General features: G+C 31.6%; 2 protein-coding genes and 1 non-coding gene across 3 annotated transcripts in view; 1 reads left to right on the top strand and 2 right to left on the bottom strand.

Annotated features, from left to right (window-relative positions):
- LOC127279017 (ionotropic receptor 75a-like) overlaps positions 1-25,408 on the bottom strand; it is a 380,333-nt gene that overhangs the window by 56,492 nt on the left and 298,433 nt on the right. The window lies entirely within an intron of this gene.
- The window catches only part of LOC127279020 (uncharacterized), a 335,741-nt gene that overhangs the window by 191,721 nt on the left and 118,612 nt on the right, over positions 1-25,408 (top strand). The gene's annotated exons all lie outside the window — the stretch shown is intronic.
- Trnaa-ggc (transfer RNA alanine (anticodon GGC)) lies at positions 22,990-23,063 on the bottom strand. The gene has a single exon. It is a non-coding gene; the product is annotated as a tRNA-Ala (tRNA).

The following is a 25,408-nucleotide window of genomic DNA, read 5'->3' as shown; positions in this document are numbered from 1 at the left end:
TGCGGCGAGGCGGGACGCGCGCATCTTAGTTTTCACGTCCATTATATAGTATGGAAATTTGCAAATATCTCGAAAAGTACGAATTTTCGTAAAAAATGTTCCAAACAAAAGTTGTCCCAAACAAAAAGATCTACATCTTTGAAACCAAAAAATTGGGCCCTGGCTCAATGTTGGGCCATACAAAGAAAAAAGTGGTTTTTTAAGTGAGACCACTAATTTTCAGTATTAAATTTGTAATCCCTATGAAATTCTGCGTTCAGACATGTTATATAAGTGCCGAAAATATTAGTACCAATGTCTGGGATTGGGCACAACATTTTTTGACGAACAAAGAGATTTAAAAAAATCTCATCTTTGGGGGCCCAATGTGAGACCCACAGTAAAAAAGTTAGTTTCCATCCATTTCGTAACCATTATGAAATTCTGGGTTTAGACTTGTGGTATAAATTTCAAAAATATTGGGCCCAATCCCAGACATTTGGCCTAATATTTTTGGCATTTGTATAACATGTCTGAACACAGAATTTCATAGGGATTACGAATTTGATACTAAAAATTAGTGGTCTCACTTAACCCCTTGACTGTCGACGAGATTTCCACTATTTGGGCCAAAGTGTGTTGAAAAAAATTTTAATGAATTTTTATGAAACTTGGTATCTTAAGGTTTTCAGGGTCGCTGATTACGAACCTAAGGTCGGTTTTTCAAAATTCAAAATGGCGGATCCAATATGGCGGACGACAATTTGAAAATATAATGCAATTCGCTTGAAAATGGGTACTCGGGGGTTTTTGGAGTCGCTGATTACGAATCTGATATCAGTTTTTTAATATTCAAAATGGCGGACGACAATTTGAAAATATAATGTAATTCTCCTAAAAATGGGTATTCGGGGATTTTCGGGGTCGCTGATTACTAATTCGATGTTAGTTTTTTAAAATTCAAAATTTTAAAAACTGATGTCTCATTCGTAATCAGCGACCCCGAAAACCCCCGAGTAACGAGTTTCGAGCGAATTGCATTAGATTTTGAGATAGTCGTCCGCCATATTGGATCCGACATTTTGAATTTTGAAAATCTGATGTCATATTCGGAATCAGCGACCCCGAAAACCCCTGAGTAACGAGCTTCAGTCGAATCCGATCAATTTTGAAAAATTTTTCGCCATAATGGATCCGCCATCTTGAATTTTAAAAAACTGATATCAGATTCGTAATCAGCGACTCCGAAAACCCCTGAGTAACCATTTTCAAGCGAATTGTATCATATTTTCAAATTGTCGTCCGCCATATTGGATCCGCCATTTTGAATTTTGAAAAACCGACCTCAGATTCGGAATCAGCGACCTCAAAAACCCCCGAGTAACCAGTTTCAGGAATATTTGAGATGTTTTTCATCACTTTTTTTAAGTTGCGCATATATGCGTAAAGAGCACTTTTGGCTAGTTTTAGTTTTACGCATATGAGAGATTCTTTTTCAATCGCCCCAACCCAAAAAAATCAATGTTCTGGGATTGGCTTCATACTTTACGTCTCTGAAGCTAGAACCGCCATTTTCAAAATATTGATTGAGACCTTCATCATTAATTAGGGCTCATTTAGGGCTATTAAGGGCAACAGAGCCGAAATTTCGGGCTATTAAACTTTTTTTTAAATAACTTGCACCTCAGCTTCATACATTGCTAGCACCGCCACATCAGAACTCTGCGAGAATACAGCCTAATACATTCTGAGGCCCATCAGAATTAAGGGCTAATTAAGGGCTTTGAGTTTCACTAGGTCAAAATTTAAAAAATGCTTTTTTCTTTAAATAACGGCCATCTCCATAACTGAAGAAGATTCCCAACACCAAAATGAATTATCTTCATTTAATTCTTGACTATGGAATCTCAGCCCGAACTATAAATTAAGGGCTAATTAAGGGCTCAAATTTTACCTAGGTAAAATACCTAAATAAATCTTTTTTTGGTTAAATAATGGTAAGCACCCTGAGTGGAAAATATTTTTAACACCTCCATGCATTTTGTTCATTCAATTTTTAACTATGCTACCTCGGCCCTAACTCAAAAATTAAGGGCCAATGAAGGGCTCAAATTTTAACTACCTTCAAAATAAATTAGGGCTCATTTAGGGCTATTAAGGGCCACAGAGCCGAAATTTCGGGCTATTAAACTTTTTTTTTAAATAACTTGCACCTCAGCTTCATAAATTGCTAGCACCGCCACATCAGAACTTTGCGAAAATACAACGTAATACATTCTGAAGCCCATCAGAATTAAGGGCTAATTAAGGGCTTTTAGTTTCACTAGGTCAAAAATTAAAAAATGCTTTTTTCTTTAAATAACGGCCATCTCCATAAGTGAAGAAGATTCCCAACACCAAAATGAATTATCTTCATTGAATTCTTGACTATGGAATCTCAGCCCGAACTATAAATTAAGGGCTAATTAAGGGCTCAAATTTTACCTAGGTAAAATACCTAAATAAATCTTTTTTTGGTTAAATAATGGTAAGCACCCTGAGTGGAAAATATTTTTAACACCTCCATGCATTTTGTTCATTCAATTTTTAACTATGCTACCTCGGCCCTAACTCAAAAATTAAGGGCCAATGAAGGGCTCAAATTTTAACTACCTTCAAAATAAATTAGGGCTCATTTAGGGCTATTAAGGGCCACAGAGCCGAAATTTCGGGCTATTAAACTTTTTTTTTAAATAACTTGCACCTCAGCTTCATAAATTGCTAGCACCGCCACATCAGAACTTTGCGAAAATACAACGTAATACATTCTGAAGCCCATCAGAATTAAGGGCTAATTAAGGGCTTTTAGTTTCACTAGGTCAAAAATTAAAAAATGCTTTTTTCTTTAAATAACGGCCATCTCCATAAGTGAAGAAGATTCCCAACACCAAAATGAATTATCTTCATTCAATTCTTGACTATGGAATCTCAGTCCGAACTATAAATTAAGGGCCAATTAAGGGCTTAAATTTTATCTAGGTAAAACACCTGATTAAATCAATTTTTTTAAATAACGGTCAACACTCTGAGTGGAGAATGTTTTTAACCCTGACATGCATTTTGTTCATTTAATTTTTAACAATGCTACCTCGTCCCTAACTCAGAAATTAAGGGCCAATGAAGGGCTCAAATTTTAACTACGTAAAACACCTAAATAAATCTTTTTTTGCTTAAATAATGGTAAGCACCATGAATGGAGAATATTTTCAACACCGCCATGCATTTTGTTCATTCCATTTTTAACTTTGCTACCTCGGCCCTAACTATAAATTAAGGGCTAATTAAGGGCTTAAATTTTATCTATGTAAAACACTTAAATAAATCATTTTTTGTTTAAATAATGGTAAGCACCCTGAGTGTAGAATATGTTTAACACCGCCATGCATTTTGTTCATTCAATTCTTGACTATGGTACCTCATCCCTAACTAAATAAAACAAGGGTTAATCAAGGGCTCAAATTTGATCTATGAAAAACACCTAAATATATGTTTTTTTGTTTAAGTAACTGCTAGCACCCTGAGTGAAAATATTCGCGGGAATTAAGAGGAGAAATTCTTGGGAATTCCCCGGGAGTGAAAACACAAAACGTAATAAATAAACAAATAAATACCGGAAATTTTTAGTCTCTCTCAGTAGGTTACTGCAAATTTATCGGGAGTAACTTCAAAAGAGTCGTCTTGAGAGTTGAAATTAAACTCCTTTTTTACAGTATATGCTCTTCGCCTTTAGTATCATTGGTATAAATTAGCGCCTCAATTTGAAATGTCTCATGTGGTAAAACATTTCAAATTATATAATTAAAGATTAAAATATGTTTATTTTCGGAGAAATAAATTTAATATTTGTATTTGTGTTTAAGCTTTTTCCTTTTCTTTTGTTGTAGGGGGGTCCTTTCTGGGTTCAGTACTTTCTAGTCCCAACTATATAAAGTCAATTTGAATCCCTCTCCAAAAAAAAGATTCTATATCAAATTAGCAGTGGCAGGTTTCGTCCGCTTCTGTTGTGTTCGCTCCACGGGTCACTTTAAAAAAGATTTTTTGGGGGGAAGGTTGGAGGGGTGTCGGGCCTGGGTTCGGTACCTTCTGGTTCTAACTAGAAGGTCAATTTGACTCTATTCCTATGACTGTTATTGCGAGGATCGTCTCTAAAGTAACCAAATGTCCCTATACGATTTGTTTAGATTGCTATTGTTACCTATCCATGTGTCTCTTATAATTTTTTTTCTTTCCTCTACACCAAAGTTTTTATTTTTAGCTAAAATAAAGGTTTTTCCAAACAAAACAAATCAAAAATTTTCAAATTCAAAAATATCACTTTTGTATAACGTTTTTATGGTTATGTTCAATTTTTTGCATTTTTCTCGAGAAATACTTAATGTAGAACGAATTGTGTAAAACTTAAAGGTGTATTTGAAAGAGATCTACAACTTTTATGTAGAACATTTCTTGAATTTTTTGATATTTCCCGAGTAATATGCCAAAAACAAAAATTCTTTATTTTGTTTCCCATCCCTGGCATTCTATGGTTAACTTTTTCATTCTCCGCCACCGATTTTTTCAATAACTGGCTAAATGAAAGATATTCCAAAAAGAATTAACCATTTATCTCTAAAATTGGCAAAAGTCATGATTCTGCACAGAGATGCCAACGAGTAGCACCAAGCGCATTTGCGCTTGCGCCGCGATATTGCTCTCATTGGTTAACCCTCGGAGCACATACTGGGTCACACAGACCCTGTCATTAATTTCAATGAAGTGTAATTTGAAAAGTCGGCAATACAACACGAACCTAAGGCCATATAGTGGTAACTAACTAATAAGGAATAATAAGTAACATGATAATCCAAAGAAAATAATAAAATACTAGTAAATATGTTATTAAAAAAGTATAGTTTTAAAAAGTTGTGTCGAAAATCACATTTTTATCGTCTTAAAAGTTACCTTCGTTAGACTACAAAATAAATACCTTTTTTAAAAAATAAAATAAAGTGGTATTTTTTCCCTTATTCTAACACACTTCGAGAATATAAATCCCAATTTTTAGCTTAAAATATTAACAATTACAAAAGTTACATTTTTTTTTAAATTCAATTTTTTCTTTTTAATTAGTTAACTTCACGAATTTTTTTTCAATATGCAAATAATTTAATAATATTTCTAAACTGCATATTCTTATTTTACAAGGTTCAATGAATAAAAAAATATTTTTTTTGTGTTGATCAGTCCAATAGTTCAAAAATGGGGGAGTTTTGTAAAGTAAACAGGGTCACAGCGACCCAGACTGTGCTACTTGTTCGAAAAAAGAGGTGTGTGCTCCGAGGGTTAAATAAAGCGCTACTATTTGAAATGCTTTATATAACAAAAATGAGAATATGAAAAGAAAACGAGAGTAGAAATAGTTTTTTTTAATACAATAGTATATTAAATTTAGTTAATTAATAGTAACGAAATAATAATAATACTTATCATTATTACATTATAATTCATTAATGAAAATAATAGTTATTATATAAATATTACTTATTATTAAATTTTAATTAATGAATAATAATATTATAAATAACGATAAAATATTTTACTATTAATCAATATGTAATTTATTTATTATATAATAATAGTTATTAAACAAATATTAATTATTATTCAAGTAACAAAAATTATTATTATCAATTTTTTTATTATTTAATTAATTAATTATTAATAATTAATTAATATATCAATAATAATAATTATTATTTTTATTAAATAATAAGACTTATTATGTATATATTAATAATTATATTCATATATTTAAAACCAAAAATTTTGAATTTAGTTAATAATAATTCAGTAAATAATAATTATTAATCAAATAATAACTTATTAAGTACGATTTGTAATAAAATTTTTGTTTGTAGTATAATAATAATTATTATTCTTATATTTTATCGTTATTTATATTATTATTCATTAATTAAAATTGATTAATAGTTAATATTTATATGATAACTATTATATTCATTAATTAATTATAATGTAATAAAAGTAATTAATATTTCAATTTTATTAATTAAATAAATTTATTATAATATTGTATTAAAATAAAAAAACTATTTCTACTCTCGATTTCTTTTCATATTCTCATTATTGTCATATAAAGCATTTCAAATAGAAGCGCTTTATTCAACCAATGAGAGTAATATCGCGGCGCAAGCGCAGTTGCGCTTGGTTGCGCTTGGTGCTACTTGTTGGCATCTCTGATTCTGCATAATTACCATTTATTTATTAATATTATATAACGTTAATTATTTTATTAATACTCAATTTTTATTTAAACAATTTGTTTGGATTTTATAATTGTACGCGCATGCGTTCAAATGTGTAGAAAATTCTCTTAAATTCTCTGGAAGGAGAATATTCTTGGTCATATTCTCGAGAATATAACCGGAGTTTAAATAACCGAGAATTTTGCATCTCAACAACCAGATGCCTTCCACTCGAGACAGCAGCGCGCTCTCTTATAAAGGCTAGCAGTTAACCGCAAGAAGCGAGCAGCTCTCTTTTCTTATGGGAGCAGACGATACCCTTCCACCAGTGATACTAAGGCGAAAAGCATACGCATTTACGTTTGGTGAAGGCATCTGTCAAATTTGCTGCACAACCCTGCTTAAAAGTTTCGTGTAACTACACAACCCTGTCTACACTTCGCTTTCCTTTTTGTCCATTCGTTAATAATCGTCTATTCTAATTGTTAATCTATGACAATAATAATTGTGTATTTTTCGAGAAGTCAACATACATTGTTGAAAATTATAATTTTTGAAAAATGACGACGAAAGTTGGAAAACCTCGGACGATTCCGAGAGTGGAAGTGGCAAATGCTGTGAGAAAGAGGTTAGGTGAAGTATTTGTTACATATCCTACAAAGTTGATGCCAAAAAGTGATCCAGTATGGATACAATTATCTATTGATTTGAATGAAATGTTGAAACCAAAAACTATATTTAATTTAATGTGTCAGAAACATTTTCGTCAACGTGTGCTGTCAAAAAAAAGATATAAAGAGGACTGTGATGAATCTTTGGATGAAAGTAAATCAGAAAAGAGTGACACTTCTACTGAAAGCAAAACGTTTATTTTTCAAAGAAAAAGAGAAGAATTTATGAAGATTGTGGAGCAAAAAGAGTACAATAGATTTTGTCAAAATACAAAGAGACACTATACCAGAACGCAATCTGTATTGAAGCCTGGAATTTGGCAGCAATGGATAACTCAGGCTTTGAGAAAGGAGGGAAAAGTCAACTGTGGGTTTCGTTATCAAAAATCTAATCTGTATTTGGATGTAACGTCTGGAAAAATTAAAGGTAAGCACTCTACAATGAAAACTTGAAAATTTGAAGTATCGCGGTACTTAAACTACATATCAGCAGTTTTGTACTTTTACTTAAATGAACTTATGTACATTGAAATTTATATTATATTTTTTTATTATATTTTATTATATGTAGAGACGGCGTTATCTTAAAAATAGTCTTACTTTTGACAGAACTATAAATTATTTCTACGTCATTGAAATAGTATCAAATAAAAATTTAAATATACTCAATAAATAGTTTAACTTTTTATATGTCATCTTTTTAATAATATTTTATACATCTTCGAAACTAATTCGAATGTACACGTAATTAATTGCTTAATATAGTGGGCTATCTTGATAATTGTTTTTTAAATTTAAATTATTTAGGTCGATGTCAATGCGGCAGCATTCTGGATTGCCATATTATTGCTTCAAGTAATGATGAAATAAGTTTTGATTGCAACGTCACTAAGGGAGACAGAAAAATGCCTTGCAGCAAGATTTATTTGAGAAACCCGATAAGAAAAGAAATTGGTAAGGAGCTTCGGCATAAATCGGTGCAAATGTATCGCATAGAACGAGCTGCAAATGAAATGGAGTCTGGAGAGGATGAACCTGCAGATTTGTATGGTCCAAATATATTAGCCAAGGTAAAATCAGAACAAGTTGCTTCAGAACACATTGATGCTAATCCACTTCGAGCCCTAGAAAAAATGAAATATTCTTCAATGCCAAACACGATTCATTTTATCGGAACTGATCCTCCTCTCATATTGTATTGGACTCATTTTCAGCGACAAGTCTATGTCAGTTATGCTGACAAGAATCCTGCATGTGTCGCAGCTGATGCAACTGGGGGGATTTTTAAATCAATCGTTCTAGGTGATGGGTCTGAATCAGGTCCTCTATTTTTATATCAAGGAGTAGTGACTGCTGAAGAAGGTAACTTTGCTGTTTGCCAAATGATATCGGCTAGTCACAGTGCATCTAAAGTAGCTTTCTGGCTTACAGAGTGGGGATTTCTTTAAAATCCTTTCCGAAAGAATTTGTATCTGATGCCGGAAAAGCTATAATAATAGGTGCAATAAAAGCTTTTTCAGGATTCTTGACAATCGAAGATTATGTAATAGCATGTGAATCTCCGACACCTCCACCCATTTATATAAGAATCGATGTTGCCCATTTCGTGAAAATATACGCAAATTTATTAAAAAATATAAGGTCACGTATCGTCCGTACTTTTTACAAAGCAGCTATTAGACTGTTGATAAAAGTTCGCAATCCAGATGAAGCTAAAAAAATTTTTAGAGCAATTCTGCTTTCTGCAAGATGTCCCACGGATGGTAATTTAAAATCGAAAAATTTAACTCATTGTCAGTGCCAAAAAGAACGTGAATCCCTTATAAATTTGCTAGATCCAAATGCGGAAGATGAGGAATCTGATGAGACTGATTCTGAATCTACTGGAGACAATGATAACTCAGCTTTTCAAGAAAGTATTTTTGATGATGAAAGCTGTAAACTTACGAATAAGTGGTTTGAATGGGCTAAACAAATTGATGCAGAAGTAAAACTTATTGCGAAAACAGAGAAAAGTTCGCATGTTAATGCATTTGAATATGCACAGTTAGCCGACAAGCTTATTAAAGATATGCGATTCTTTTCTTTATGGTCTTGCATCAACCGAGACAGATTCGGTTATGGACGCATCCCAGCATCCAGTGCAGGGTGCGAAAGTGAATTTAAAAACATAAAAAAGTTTTTATCAGAATCTGAAAGTCTTCCAATGAGAGTGGACAGTTTTATCGAATTACATGTCCTAAAATATATATCTGGATGTATGCATTTAATTGGAGCTAAACAAAGAGCTAACTTTATTAAAGACATATACTCTTCTTCCAGTGAAGACAATTACGAAAACAACATATCTAACAATTCCTTGGATAGTATCATTTCTTTAGAAGTTTCCGCGCCTAACACTAGTGAAGTTTCTACTAGAGTTTATGAAGTTGAGTCATCTTTTCCTATTTCAAATTCTACGAGTTTGACTACAGTTGATGAAGAGTCTTTAAATAATGTCGTATCTAAAAAAACAAAAACCTGCAGTCTATGCAATACAGACATGGATTATAATACTCTCGATTATTCAGAGGACAAAGATTATGGATACATTTGTTCAAAATGTAACAAAGAAAGAAGTGCGCGAGCTATTTTAGCAAATAGACAGCAAGAAAATTGGGGAGGTCTTGTAACGAGAAAGAGGAAGAAAAATCAATCCCATTTCAAAGAAAAAGTAATTTCAGAAGGCGAAGAAGATATGGGAAACACAAAAGAAAATATTAAACCTGACAGTTCTAGAAAACCTAAGAAAAAATTTGAAAATACACGCTGTAAATCAAGAAAAGTATCGAGATATATCGATAATAATCAACATACTTTCGACGCTCTTAAACATGAAGCATTGGAAAAAGTTCCAATAATAAAAAATGCAACTTCTGATAAGCTTCAGGTAAATGTGATTCTTCTTAATATAGCCCTTTGAAATATTTCTTATAAATGAGGTTAACGATCAAGTGTAGTTTTGGGGTTTTTTCGGATCTTTGATTACAAATTCATAATCAAATCTAATAAAGGTTTTTAACACAATTTTTAAGAATAATTGAAAATGAACAATATATTATGTGATAAGCACGTAAAGCAATACTTTTTACGTGAGGATGTAATTTTCAGTACGGTCTATCGTTATAGTGCGACGTAGGTGAGACGAAGTCGACCTAAGTCAAACCGAAGTTGCACAGACAGCGAGTATTGAAATCATCCGAATCTAAAAATTGCTAAGTGCAATTAGCATACGCTATTTTTTTGCCATTGATATGAAAAAGTGAAACATTAATAAAAATTGAAATATATTACTTTATTTAAGATTTTATTTAAGATATGAATTAATATGCACTTAATTGTACTATATTGTTATTTCTTTATTATTGTTATAGATTATAATATTAATTATAACCAAAATAAATATATAAAATATTATAAACAAAAAAAATCAAGAAAAACCAAAAAAATCAACAACTGCCTCAAAAAATGTTACTTCATCTGCCCAAAACAGGCACTTTTTCATGTCAATGTCAAAAAAAGATTCCTTTTCTTTTAAAGCCTACACAACTATTACAAGTATAAATATCCGTTGGTACAATGCAATAAAGTTGAATTAATATTCCAGATATAATTAGAGTATATATTTACTAAAATATAAAATAAAATTTAAATAAAAATAAATTTTTTCAATATTGTGTGTCCTACTTACCTGTAGAGCTGTCAATTTGCATTACAATTTGCATTACTGCAAATAACAAAATGTCCTCATTATTTCATAGCAGCAAGCTTGCCTTGCAATCTTTCTAAGCAACCTTGCGACGAATTTGTTATTATAGAATTATGAGGACATTTTTCTATTTGCAGAAAGCTTGCTGAAATCTTTCAGATTAGTTAGGTATTTATTAATATATAATATTGTTCTAATTAAATACTGTTTTTCAGAGTCTTGAAATTGCAAAAAAGAAATATTCTTTTCAAAATTCCTGCGCTTTTGATAGTGTTGTTCAAGTATTACTCGTGGCAGCTTACGACAACATGGGAGTTCTTGAAAATTTCCAAAAACTAACTAAAGTGCTTCTATTAATTTAGTATTGTACATTTTAGAAAAGGGAATCAAGGCTCATTTCTATCGTTTAAGAGGAAACATATTGTTAGATGTTGTTCAGAAAGAAAATATCAAACATGTTTTTGGGGACAGCTATTTGGTAAAATGTGAAACCGATGTTAATGACTTAGCCGCAAGGTTATTCAACCTTATACCAAGTTTCACAGAAGCATCAATTTGCGTGGAAGGGTGCATAATTAAGAAATAAAAAATTTCTACTTTTTCTGTGGACAAGTGAGCCTTGTATGATAAAAAATTCAATGATGTTGTTAATAATTATGGATATTTAAAAATTCAAAAAATTTGTCCGCAAAATAAAAGTCACGGTCTTATGAAGAAAGTAGTAACGGACGTAGGTAAATATGAAAGATAGATATAATAATTATTAAAAAATACAAAATATTATTTTATTTAATATTTAGATACGATCTAAAATATCAGTTATTAGACTACTTTTATATCTTAGAAGAGTTTAAAATTAGAAAAGATATTGATTACCTCAAGTCAGAAAGTTAAAGATCGACACTCGGCGGAGATAATTTTTTTTCTAGATAATTTTTTTCACGTGTTCAAATATTTCAAATCATATGTTTAAACATTTTCAGTTTAACAATGCTATGAAAAATACTATTCAAACATATTTTGAACCGAAAACCTTTTTTAAAAAATAATTTGTAATTCTTTGACTAGATAAAAATAATTTTCGACGATGAATGTCTACGCTAACTTCGTGAAAGTCTGATTTGAATTTTTATTTAATAGGTCCGTTGATTTTCTTGGAGCTTCAGAATCCCTGTGTCTTGAATCTTGACGACATTCCGAAGACATTTAAGAATCCACTTTCATCGGCAACACACTTTACTCTTCTTGGAGTGGTGAATTTTATCAGACCTAAGAAGACTAGATTTTCTGACGAGTCTATAGGACATTATACGGCATTCTGTTACAGAAATAAGCAGTGGTATATTTATGACGATTTGGGGCCTTCCTGTAGAAAAGCAGTTTTAAAAAAAGATACAGTATTACCAGGATTATTTATTTACTACAAGACTGAATAAGAAAAATATGAAATATGGCTTTCAGTAACAAATAGTCTTTTTAAGTATTCCATTTTTTTATTGATATATTATATATATTTATTATAAATAATTACACATTTATTATATTTATTATATATATAATTTACAAGACTGAATAAGAAAAATATGAAATATGACTTTCAGTAACAAATAGTCTTTTTAAGTATTCCATTTTTTTTATTGATATATTATATATATTTATTATAAATAATTACACATTTATTATATTTATTATATATATAATTTGAAACACAATTTGAGTAAATCATGTTTTATAGCTATAAAAATAAATTAGTTTTATGAAAAAAAGTTTTAAACAATTCTCTACTCAAGGTAATAGAATTTATCTTTTGAAAAATAAAATGTTTTCAGTTTTCTACATTAAAAATTGAGCCTAGGATTAGTTCTTACTTTTTTAGTTCATTGCACAATTAAAAATTATAGTATAATAATCTTTGTATTCATTCCGTCAGTCATTCACATTTTCTTAGTACTTGATTTTTCTCATTATTATTAGATTATATATACATATATATCTTTACTTTGATAATTAGGGTTCTCGACGGTTTCTACCTGAAATTTTTGTTGTCAAAACAGCTTTTGGTTGAGGGTTCATAAGATGGTCGATGACCTTTTAAATACTGTAATGAAAGGGGTCGCTGAAACCGTATATGACCATAAAAATTTTTTTTGACGACCCATTTTCCCGCAACCACCCCCTTGCACCTACTCACGGGGGTTGGAGTTTCAAAAAAAAAAATCGAGTAGTGTGTCAATTCCAATGTTTTTTGGGTCGCTTAATCCGAAAAATACCACTAAAAACAAATCCTTAACCCCCTACAACCCCTGGGAGGGGGTTGGAATTTCATTGTTCACGAAAAGTCGAGTACGGTGTGTAATCCTATGTTTTTTGGGCCGCTTAATCCGAAAAATACCACTAAAAACAAAAAAATCGAGTATTGTGTCAATTCCAATGTTTTTTGGGTCGCTTAATCCGAAAAATACCACTAAAAACAAATCCTTAACCCCCTACAACCCCCTGAGAAGGGGTTGGAATTTCAATTTTTACAAAAAGTCGAGTACGGTATCTATTCCTATGTTTTTTTTGGTCGCTGAAATCAAAAAACACCAACAAAAACACATTCTTTACCCTTTTAACCCCCTACAACCCCTGGAGAGGGTTGGAATTTCATTGTTCACGAAAAGTCGAGTACGGTGTTTAATCCTATGTTTTTTGGGTCGCTTAATCCGAAAAATACCACTAAAAACAAAAAAATCGAGTAGTGTGTCAATTCCAATGTTTTTTGGGTCGCTTAATCCGAAAAATACCACTAAAAACAAATCCTTAACCCCCTATAACCCCCTGAGAAGGGGTTGGAATTTCAATTTTTACAAAAAGTCGAGTACGGTATCTATTCCTATGTTTTTTTGGTCGCTGCACAGTGGCCGATTTCCCGAAAAACCTGGCCAAAAGTCAAAAAATTTTTTTTAGAAATTTATACTTTTTATTGTTGAATATTATAAAGGAGGGTTCACTGCATAATTTTGCGAAAAAAAATTACACTTTTTTTATCACCAATTTATTATGTGAACAAGTAAAAGTGATCTTTGCCAGAGATTTACTCAGAACGTTTCATAACTATAAATTTTCGTCACAGTTAAAATAGTGAAAATATACTAATATACAGCAGATTTTTGAATATCTTTTTTTGGGAATTATTAACAAAGGTGTATGAAATATGTTGAATGTATTTATAATCACATTTAAAACGTACAGTTTTTAAAAAATGACATTAAACATCGCTATTCATGGCGACGATTTTTGTATTGTTTTATCAACGTAAATCATGAAAATAGTTGTGAAATCCACCGATATCCGCGCTCTACCTGGTATTATCATAAACTAGAATATATTTTTAATCCATTTTAATTGAAATCAGTTGCCCCAAGCTGCCCCTGCAGTTTTGGTATCACTTTTTATTTCACTAAGCGCGGTTTACCGACAGCGCGTTGCACCGGCCGGCGGTGCAACTGAACGTGAAAGACTGACTTTTTCTTCATTCGCATTCGCTTTAAACTAAAATTTAAGCACTGTCTGTAATTTAAAAAAAATAAGCTCTAACACATTTACGCAATTTTATAATACCAGCAAATATTTTGGATCCGCCATATTGAATTTGATAAAACAAATGTAAAATTTGATTTCAGAAACCTAGTAAACGTAAGTATACTAAGTTTGGTTAAAATCGTACAATTTTTTAATTTTTAGCAAAGTTTTTTAAAATCTAAACGGCCAGTTTAGATCCGCCATTTGGAATTTGACACAACCAATGTAAAATTTGAATTCAGAAGCCCAAAAAACATGGGTATACCAATTTTGGTTGAAATCGTATCATTTTTCGATTTTCAGCAAAGTTTTTTAAAATCTAAACGGCCATTTTGGATCCGCCATTTTGAATTTGACACAACCAATGTAAAATTTGAATTGAGAAGCCCAAAAAACATGGGTATACCAATTTTGGTTGAAATCATATCATTTTTCGATTTTTGGCCAGATTTTTCGAGAAATCGGCCACTGTGCGCTGAAATCAAAAAACACCAACAAAAACACATTCTTTACCCTTTTAACCCCCTACAACCCCTGGAGGGAGTTGGAATTTCATTTTTCACGAAAAGTCGAGTACGGTGTCTAATCTTATGTTTTTTGGGTCGCTGAAACCAAAAAACATCACCAACAATAAAGTTTTCTAGAAAGTTACCTATGATTACACAAATACGCACCTACAAAGTCTTAAGGAAATTTATTTTTCTACACTTAGCGCCGTGAAAAATGATATTCCAACCCCCTCCCAGGGGTTCTAGCGGGTTAGGGGGGTAAAGAATTTGTTTTTGGTGGTGTTTTTTAATTTCAGCGCCCCAAGAAACGTAGGATTAGACACCGAACTTGACTTTTTGTGAAATTTAAAATTTTAACCCCCTCCCAGAGGGTTGTACGGGGTTAAGGAAAGAAAGGATTTGTTTTCAATGGTGTTTTTGGGATGAAGCGACCCAAAAAAACATTGGAATAGACACCATACTCAATTTTTTTTTAATTTGAAACTCCAACCCCCGTGAGTAGGTGCAAGGGGTGGTTGCGGGAAAATGGGTCGTCAAAAAAATTGTTAATGGTCATATTCGGTTTCAGCGACCCCAAAAACATAGGAATATGGGGTTGTGTTTTTTGGGACCTGAATTTTTTTTTGTGCCTGTGTTATTATTGGAGCAATATATGATCGTAATCGTGAACTTCTGAGGAAAACGAATATGTCAAAATAAATTAAACAGTGTTTATATTTAAAAATTTTATAATTTTTTTGAAAAACTCATTAAGCGTCATAAAATAATATTGTCATTAAGCCCGAGAACGTCATACAGGCCCCCGCTGTAATTGACTTACTCGAGGTCTGAGCCCGGGACAGGCCGATAGAGGGAGGATATACCACTTCCCTTTTCAGGACCCAATCCGTGATCGCTCGATTCGTCCTAACAGTCTTGGGTTGAGGGAAATTTTTTTATTATTGTATATGCGATATAGATGATAACCGTTTAATCCCAGTGAGTGGAAGTGGTGTATTCATACTTAACTTACCAACACCTATCCCCGAGGATGCCACTCAGGCCTACCGTAATATCTGCCACTCGCGAGAACTTAATATAGGCCCAGATTGGTAGAGTGGGGGTATAACACTTCTCCTCAATGGAGTGAAACGGCTACTGCTGATGTAAGATAAACATAGAGCAACCGACTACCGTTTCAACAACATTGTAGTAGTGTTGCTAAAAAAAGATTCTAATAGTCTCAGGTAACTTAACTTGATTATTATAAAGTTTATAATATTTTTCTGCAATTTGTCGATCAATAACTTACTGCAGGTGTTGAATCTTCTTATATTATATTTGTGTTTTTCATTTTTGTATTGGGCCCAAAAAATATATTCCTATTTTTGTATAGTATTAATAATTATACAATATGTATTTTAAAGATAAATATGGATATGGCATGATATTGGTATTGAAGATATTTGTTTCTTTTGGTTGTCTTAAATGTTTCATATAAAAAATACTTCAATCCATTTAGTTTTTTTGGTATTAAATAACATTGGCATTAAAGATATTACGATTTTGAGGATAAAGAAAGATATTGGATAACATTAGTATTGAATATATTTTAATAATGCAACAAAAATATTGATTGTTTTATAATAGTGGAAGCTGTCTTTTGGAAAAATTTTTTGGTATTGGGTAATTTTGGCATTAAAGATATTTGGATTTTGAGGATAATAAAATATGATATTGGATAACATTGGCATTGAATATATTTCGATATTGAAAAAAAAATATTGACTGTTTGAGAATAGAGGATGCTGGCTTTTGGAAAAGTATTTAAATAGATAGAAAGAGGTTTGAATATTGTTTTAAGGGTTAAAATTGTTTATTAATAAAAAGTGCAGAGGAAAATAAGTTCAATAATAATCATTATCGAAAATGATGTAATGTGGAAAAAGATTAAACAACGCTAATTCACGTTCATAAAAGACTATCATTGTTGCATTAGTTAGCTGAATTATAGTTAATGCAATATTTTATAGGTGAAACACATGTAAGTAAATTTTTTAAAGCAATAAACTAAAATAAACGATTTGTTTTGAAAATTGGCTTTATCAACAGTTTGAAAGTTGAAGAAGGATACCATGTCGAACATAGAAGAGTATTTTATTTTAAGTAATGAAGATTTTAAAATTATTGAAAATGTAAATGAAATGTTAAATGATATGCACATGTATAAATTTCAAGAATTATCAAAAAATGATTCAAATTCTTTTTTCATTATGCAAAGTACTTTGTATTTACAAATGCTTGATTTAATTGTTCCAATTAGAGAAAGAGTTAAACATATTCAAATAGTTTTTAGCGGTAATAACAATTCTGGTCATTGGATTTGTGTTTATTACGATGTAGTAAGACTTTATATTTTTGATAGCCTTAATGCAGGGTGTTTGAATATTCACCAAATAGAATATTTAATTAGATTGTTCCCTTTTAAACCAACAGAATTTTTTGTAGATGTTGATCAACAACCGATTGGTACAGTTAAGTGTAAAGTATAATGCAATAGCATTTGCAACATCTGTATTGGTTAACAGTGTAAATTAAAAGATTAATTTATGAAACTGATAATAATATAATGAGCAAGCATTTGATATCATTTTTTGAAAACAATTAATTAAATAATTTTCCGTCAGTTAGAATGTCTAATATTAGGATTTCGATTTGTAGAGAATGATTGGAATTGTCTTTTCATAAATCGAGCTAAAGAAGTTCAAAATGGTGAACTAAACCTTTCATATTTTTTAAAGACTTTTCCCAGTAAAAATGACAACAGAGTTCTGTCTACTGAAACTGAGAATGAAAAGAAAAAACCCAAAGAAAAAAGTTTGTCCTGTAAGATGAAGAAATTATCTACAGAAATTGAAGAGGGATTTACATGTTGATGTAAATTCAGTATGCACAACAGAAAATAATAAGAAAATAATTTCTAGTCTTATTGTTAGGGAAAATTTTGATCCTATGACATATCCTACAATGTTTCCTTATGGTGATCCTGGATGGACTGTTAACCTTAAGCATACTCAAGGTACTTGTAATTTTATTCATTTACAATTTTATATGTATCGTCTTTCATAGAGAAGAAAAAAGCGTGGATTGACACATGTGCGTTTAACTATTTGTTTACGTACACAAATTTGCGATTCAGAAACTTTAAATAAAATGATATGTGCTGAAATCACAGACGAAATAAAGAATCCAGAACTTTTTAACATTGTAAAGCGATTTTAAGTTCATGGGCCTTGTGGTAAACAAAATAGGAATTCACCCTGCATGGATCCTGAGATGGGTCATTTAAATGTATTGCTGACAATTCGACGATCGTAGCATTGTATAATCTTTATTTGAGTACAAAATTTAAAGGTCATATTGACTGGGCAATAATAGGTATTATATTATTATAACACCATAATGTTGAAATAGTAATACAGTAACGATTACAAAAATAATATTATTATTTTTGTGAGATCAAAATTCCAAAAAGTGTCCGTCAAATAAAAATAAATTTTTAATTTTTCATAAAAAATTGCAGATATCTCGCGCGTTTACGCGCGTTTCTTTTAGCTAGTTAAATTAATAATATGCATGGCAGTGTTAAAAACATTCTCTACTCACGGTGCTGACCCTTATTTAAAAAAATGACTTATCTACTAGGTGTTTTACACAGATTAAATTTGTGCCCTTTATTGCCCTTAATTTTTAGTTAGAGTCGAGGTAGCATAATTCAAATTTGAATGAACAAAATGCCTGGCGGTGTTAAAAACATTCACCACTCACGGTGCTGACAGTTATTTATTTTTTTAAGATCCACTTATGTGTTTACGGTGGTTAAATTTTGAGCCCTTGATAAGCCCTTAATTTTGAAGTTAGAGCCAAGGTTACATAGTTAAAAAATAAATGAACAAAATGAAGGGCGGTGTTAAAATCATTCTTCACTCAGTGTGCTGAACGTTAATTTAACAAAAAAAATTTTTTAAGGTGTTTTACGTAGATAAATAAACTATCCTCATATAGTAAAAATTTTCCTAACACAAAATCGGCTGCACAGTAATTTAGGGCTATTTTCGGGCTCTTAAAATCAGCAACAAATATTTCTCAAAAATCAAAAGAAACGTTCCTAAACTACCCCGTTTAGTTAAAAATATCTTCCTTCGCAAAATTAACTGCTCTATAACAGGCTATTTTCGGGCTCCTTAAATAAGCAACAAATATTTGTCAAAAATCAATCGCAACGTCTAAAAACTACCCCGTTGTAGGGGGGTCCTTTCTGGATTCGGTACCTTCTAGTGCCATCTATAAAGTCAATTTGAATCCTTTCCTAAATAAAGAGTCGATATTAAATGAGCAGATAGTAGTTTTTGCTTACGTCTCTTTTTCCAAGCTTTTTCTTTTCTTCTGATGTTTCAGTTGATTAAAGTGCAAGTTCAATGACGAATCTTTATTTTGGAAAGTGATTCAAATTGACTTTCTAGATGGCACCAGAAGGTACCGAACCCAGAAAGGACCCCTCTACAACAAAAGAAAAAAAAAAGATTTAAAAAGAGCCACAAGAAAAAAATACCACAGCCAATTTGGTATCGACTTTTTATTTTGAAAAGATATTCAAATTGACTTTCTAGTTGGGACCAAAAGGTACCCAACCCTGAAAGGACCCCCCTACAACAAAAGAAAAGAAAAAGCTTGAAAAGGAGTCACAAGAAAAAAAATACTACAGAGGCTTGCAAAGCTCACCTCTGCCAATTTGATATCGAATTATCCACTTAAGAGGCTTTGGTATAATGCTTTTAAAATTATTTTTAGTTTTTTGCATTTTTTTTCGCATAATAATACATTCAGGAAGGATGAATATCAAACATAAAAAGTGTATTTCATTGAGAGATACAATTTTTTGTTGAAGTTTTTTTAATATTCCTCATATTAACCGAGCAATACGCCAAAATCTATGTTTTTAATAGTGTTTCCCATCCCTGGCTGTTCCAGGGATAACTTTTTCATCCTCCCCCAACGAATTTCTCATTTTCTAAAAACTACCCCGTTTAGTAAAAAATATCTTCCTTCGCAAAATTGACTGCTCTATGATTTCGGGTTATTTTCGGGCTCTTAAACTGTGCAACAAATATTTTTCAAAAATCAAACGCAACGTCCCAAAACTACCACATTTACTTAAAAATATCTTCCTTCGCAAATTTGACTGCGCTTTAATTTCGGTCCTTTTTCGGGCTCTTAAAATCAGCAACAAATATTTGTGAAAAGTCTAGTGCTAAGTTTAAAAATTACCCTTTTAATGAAAAATAGTTTTATTCGCAAAAGTAACAACGTTATAATTTCGGGTTCTTAAATTCAGCAATAAATATTTTTCAAAAATCAGACGCCATGTCCAAAAAATACCCCGTTTACTTAAAGATAACTTCCTTTGAAAATTTTACTGCTCAGTAAGTTCGTGAGAATCAATGAAAAAAGACTAAAAATATCGTCAATGAAAAAAAGAGAAATTGTAAGAAATGTTTAAAATTTAATTATCAAGAAGCTTCTTCTTTTCTTCTGTTGTAGGGGAGTCCTTTCTAGGTTCAGTACCTTCTGGTGCCATCTAGAATGTCAATTTGAATCCTTTTCCAAAATAAATATTTGATACTAAATCAGCTGAGGCGGGCTTCGTCCGCCTCTGTAGTGTTTTTTTCTTGTAGCTCGTTTTTCAAGCTTTTTCTTTTCTTTTGTTGTAGGGGGGTCCTTTCTGGGTTCGGTACCTTCTAGTGACATCTAGAAAGTCAATTTGAATCCCTTTGCAAAATAAAGATTCGATATCAAATTAGCAGATAGTAGTTTTTGCTTGTGGCTTTTTTCAAGCTTTTTCTTTTCTTCTAATGTTTCAGTTTATTTAACTGCAAGTTTAATGACATATCTTTATTTTGGAAAGAGATTCAAATTGACTTTCTAGATGGCACCAGAAGGTATCGAACCCAGAAAGGACCTCCTACATTAGAAGAAAAAAAAACGATAAACTAACCACAAATTCCCAACATAGATTATAGCCCTTCTATATAACGTTTTAAGAATATTTTCTATTTTTCGCATTTTTCTCAAAAAATACTCAATTTAGAAAGAAAAAGTGTAGAATAAAAAAGTTATATTTTAATAAAAAACCCAAAAAAACCAATCCAGCCAAAAAAAATATCCAAAAACGTGACCGTCATAAGAGTCATAAAAGAATAAATGTAATTTATTTTCAATAATAAATTAAATAAATACTTAACTATTTTTCTTATTTTTCGTTTCATTTTTATAATTTTTGTTATATCTAAATAAGAATAATTTTCAGAAAAGAAATTAAAACGTGATACCCTATTAGTTCAAATTCAGGCAAAATATGGTCAATGCTGGGAATACAAACGTGACGCGCTTCACCTACACAGAACTGATTTTAGAAAAATATTTATTGCACAGTTTAAGAGCCCGAAAATAGCCCGAAATTATAGCGCAGACAATTTTGGGAAGGGAGATATTTTTAACTAAACGGGGTAGTTTAGGAACGTTTCTTTTGATTTTTGAGAAATATTTGTTGCTGATTTTAAGAGCCCGAAAATAGCCTGAAATTATAGCGCAGTCAATTTTGCGAACGAAGCTATTTTTAACTAAACGGGGTAGTTTTTAGATGTTGCGATTGGTTTTTGAAAAATATTTGTTGCTTATTTAAGGAGACCGAAAATAGCCCGAAATTATAGAGCAGTTAATTTTGCGAAGGAAGATATTTTTAACTAAACGGGGTAGTTTTTAGACGTTTCTTTTGATTTTTGAGAAATATTTGTTGCTGATTTCAAGAGCCCGAAAATAGCCTGTAATTACAGCGCAGTTAATTATGCGAAGGAATATATTTTTAACTAAACAGGGTAGTTTAGGAATGTTGCTTTTAATTTTTTAAAAATATTTCTTGATGATTTTAAGAGCCCGAAAATAGCCCTAAATTACTGTGCAGCCGATTTTGTGTCAGGAAAATTTTTACTATATAAGAATAGTTTTTGTATGAAGGGGGTGTTTTTTGAAAAATTTTTGTAGATGATTTTAAGAGCCCTTAAATAGCCCGAAATTATGGTGTAATCGAAAATTTTGAGCTGTTTAATTTTCTATAGTGGAGGTGTTAACTGTATATTCATTTGGCACCTCCACTCAAAATTTGATTTTTTGAAAAAAATAAGGGAGCAGAAAAATTATTTCTTGCGTCTAAAATTAGCATGAAATTAGCCCGATATTATCATGTAGTAGTTTTTCCGAAATTCGTTTGTGGAGGTGCTATCTGAACGCAGCTCAAAAAATGATTTATTCAGGTGTTTTACGTAGATAAAGTTTGAGCCCTCGATTGGCCCTTAATTTTTAGTTAGGACCAAGAGCGCATATTTAAAAAAATAATAATTAAAATGAATGGCGGTGTTAAAAACATTCTCCACTCAGGGTGCTGACCGTTATTGAAACAAACAAAGATTTATTCAGGATTTTTACGTAGATAAAGTTTTAGCTCTTGAATAGCCCTTAATTTTTAGTTAGGTCGGAGTTAGCACAGTTAAAAATTGAATAAATGAAATGCATGTCAGGGTTAAAAACAATATCCACTCAGGGTCCTGACCGTTATTTAAAAAAAATTGATTCATTCAGGTGTTTTACATATATCAAATTTAAGCTTTTTGTTGCCCCTTAATTTTCAGTTAGGGCCGAGATTCCATAGTCAAGAATTGGATTAAGATAATTCATTTTGGTGTTGGGAATCTTCTTCACTTATGGAGATGGCCGTTATTTAAAGAAAAAAGCATTTTTACATTTTTGACCTAGTGAAACTAAAAGCCCTTAATTAGCCCTTAACTCTGATGGGCTTCAGAATGTATTAAGATGTATTCTCGCAAAGTTCTGATGTGGCGGTGCTAGCAATGTATGAAGCTGAGGTGCAAGTTATATAAAAAAAAAGTTTAATAGCCCGAAATATCGGCACTATGGCCCTTAAAAGCCCTAAATGAGCCCTAATTTATTTTGAAGGTAGTTAAAATTTGAGCCCTTCATAAGCCCTTAATTTTTTAGTTAGGGCCGAGGTAGCATAGTTAAAAATTGAATGAACAAAATGCATGGCGGTGTTAAAAATATTTTCCACTCAGGGTGCTTACTATTATTTAAACAAAAAATTATTTATTTAGGTTAGAAAAATGATAACTATGAAAAAATGCTAACTCTGCTGGGGCTCGAAACCCAGGACCTATCAATTGCCGGTTGATTGCTCTTCCACTGAGCTACAGAGGTCCACATCCAACACATTTCTCATAGTTATATCGACTCATTAGTCCAGATGTTTCCCTTTTTGGGTATATGAATTTTTGAATTTTCCCGCGAATTATTCACAACTAAAATTGTCAAATAATAGCAAGTTCCTTCACTAAATGCGAAGCTGAAACCAACCATATCGACTTAGTTATAAATTCAAGGAATACGATATCTAAATCCAGGTGTTAATATTAAATAAATATTATTTAGAAAAATGATAACTCAAAGCCCTTAATTAGCCCTTAATTCTGATGGGCCTCAGAATGTATTAGGCTTTATTCTCGCAAAGTTCTGATGTGGCGGTGCTAGCAATGTATGAAGCTGAGGTGCAAGTTATTTAAAAAAAAAGTTTAATAGCCCAAAATTTCGGCCCTGTGGCCCTTAAAAGCCCTAAATGAGCCCTAATTTATTTTAAAGGTAGTTAAAATTTGAGCCCTTCATAAGCCCTTAATTTTTGAGTTAGGGCCGAGGTAGCATAGTTAAAAATTGAATGAACAAAATGCATGGCGGTGTTAAAAATATTTTCCACTCAGGGTACTAACCGTTTATTAAACAAACAAATTTTTATTTAGGTGTTTTAGATAGATAAAATTTGAGCCATCGATTGGTCCTTAATTTTTAGTTACGGCCAAGGTAGCATAGTTAAAAAAAGAATAATTAAAATGAATGGCGGAGTTAAAATCATTCTCCACTCAGGGTACTAACCGTTTAGTAAACAAAAAAATATTTATTTAGGTGTTTTACGTAGTTAAAATTTGAGCCCTTCATTGGCCCTTAATTTTTGAGTTAGGGACGAAGTAGCATTGTTAAAAATTAAATTAACAAAATGCATGTCAGGGTTGAAAACATTTTCCACTCAGGGTGCTGACCGTTATTTAAAAAAATTGATTTAATCAGGTGTTTTACCTAGATAAAATTTGAGCCCTTAATTGGCCCTTAATTTATAGTCCGGGCTGAGATTCTATAGTCAAGAATTGAATGAAGATAATTCATTTTGGTGTTGGGAATCTTCTTCACTTATGGAGATGGCCGTTATTTAAAGAAAAAAGCATTTTTACATTTTTGACCTTGTGAAACTAAAAGCTTTTAATTAGCCCTTAATTCTGATGGGCCTCAGAATGTATTAGGCTTTATTCTCGCAAAGTTCTGATGTGGCGGTGCTAGCAATGTATGAAGCTGAGGTGCATGTTATTTAAAAAAAAAAGTTTAATAGCCGAAATTTCGGGCCTGTGGCCCTTAAAAGCCCTAAATGAGCCCGAATTTATTTTGAAGGTAGTTAAAATTTGAGCCCTTCATAAGCCCTTAATTTTTGAGTTAGGGCCGAGGTAGCATAGTTAAAAATTGAATGAACAAAATGCATGGCGGTGTTAAAAATATTTTCCACTCAGGGTACTAACCGTTTATTAAACAAACAAATTTTTATTTAGGTGTTTTAGATAGATAAAATTTGAGCCATCGATTGGTCCTTAATTTTTAGTTACGGCCAAGGTAGCATAGTTAAAAAAAGAATAATTAAAATGAATGGCGGAGTTAAAATCGTTCTCCACTCAGGGTACTAACCGTTTATTAAACAAAAAAATATTTATTTAGGTGTTTTACGTAGTTAAAATTTGAGCCCTTCATTGGCCCTTAATTTTTGAGTTAGGGACGAAGTAGCATTGTTAAAAATTAAATGAACAAAATGCATGTCAGGGTTGAAAACATTTTCCACTCAGGGTGCTGACCGTTATTTAAAAAAATTGATTTAATCAGGTGTTTTACCTAGACAAAATTTGAGCCCTTAATTGGCCCTTATTTTATAGTTCGGGCTGAGATTCCATAGTCAAGAATTGAATGAAGATAATTAATTTTGGTGTCGGGAATCTTCTTCACTTATGGAGATGGCCGTTATTTAAAGAAAAAAGCATTTTTTAATTTTTGACCTAGTGAAACTAAAAGCCCTTAATTAGCCCTTAATTCTGATGGGCTTCAGAATGTATTAGGTTGTATTTTCGCAAAGTTCTGATGTGGCGGTGCTAGCAATTTATGATGCTGAGGTGCAAGTTATTTAAAAGAAAAGTTTAACAGCCCGAAATTTCGGCCTTGTGGCCCTTAAAAGCCCTAAATGAGCCTTAATTAATGATGAAGGTCTCAATCAATATTTTGAAAATGGCGGTTCTAGCTTCAGAGACGTTCATACTTTGGTAAATTGTTGTTCTATATGATAGTAATAAATCCCTAAAATATAAACTCATTAAAAAAATATTTGTAGAAAGTAGAGGGGGTTGATGTTTTGACGTTAAGGGTAACATTGTCATTTTCAAATCCGTATAACTATGACAAAAG

The sequence above is a fragment of the Leptopilina boulardi genome, unplaced genomic scaffold, assembly GCF_019393585.1.
Source record: "Leptopilina boulardi isolate dan_hultmark-lab unplaced genomic scaffold, ZJU_Lbou_2.1 LbouV2_213, whole genome shotgun sequence".
Lineage (NCBI taxonomy): Eukaryota > Metazoa > Arthropoda > Insecta > Hymenoptera > Figitidae > Leptopilina > Leptopilina boulardi.
This window is presented reverse-complemented; position numbering and strand designations above follow the sequence as displayed.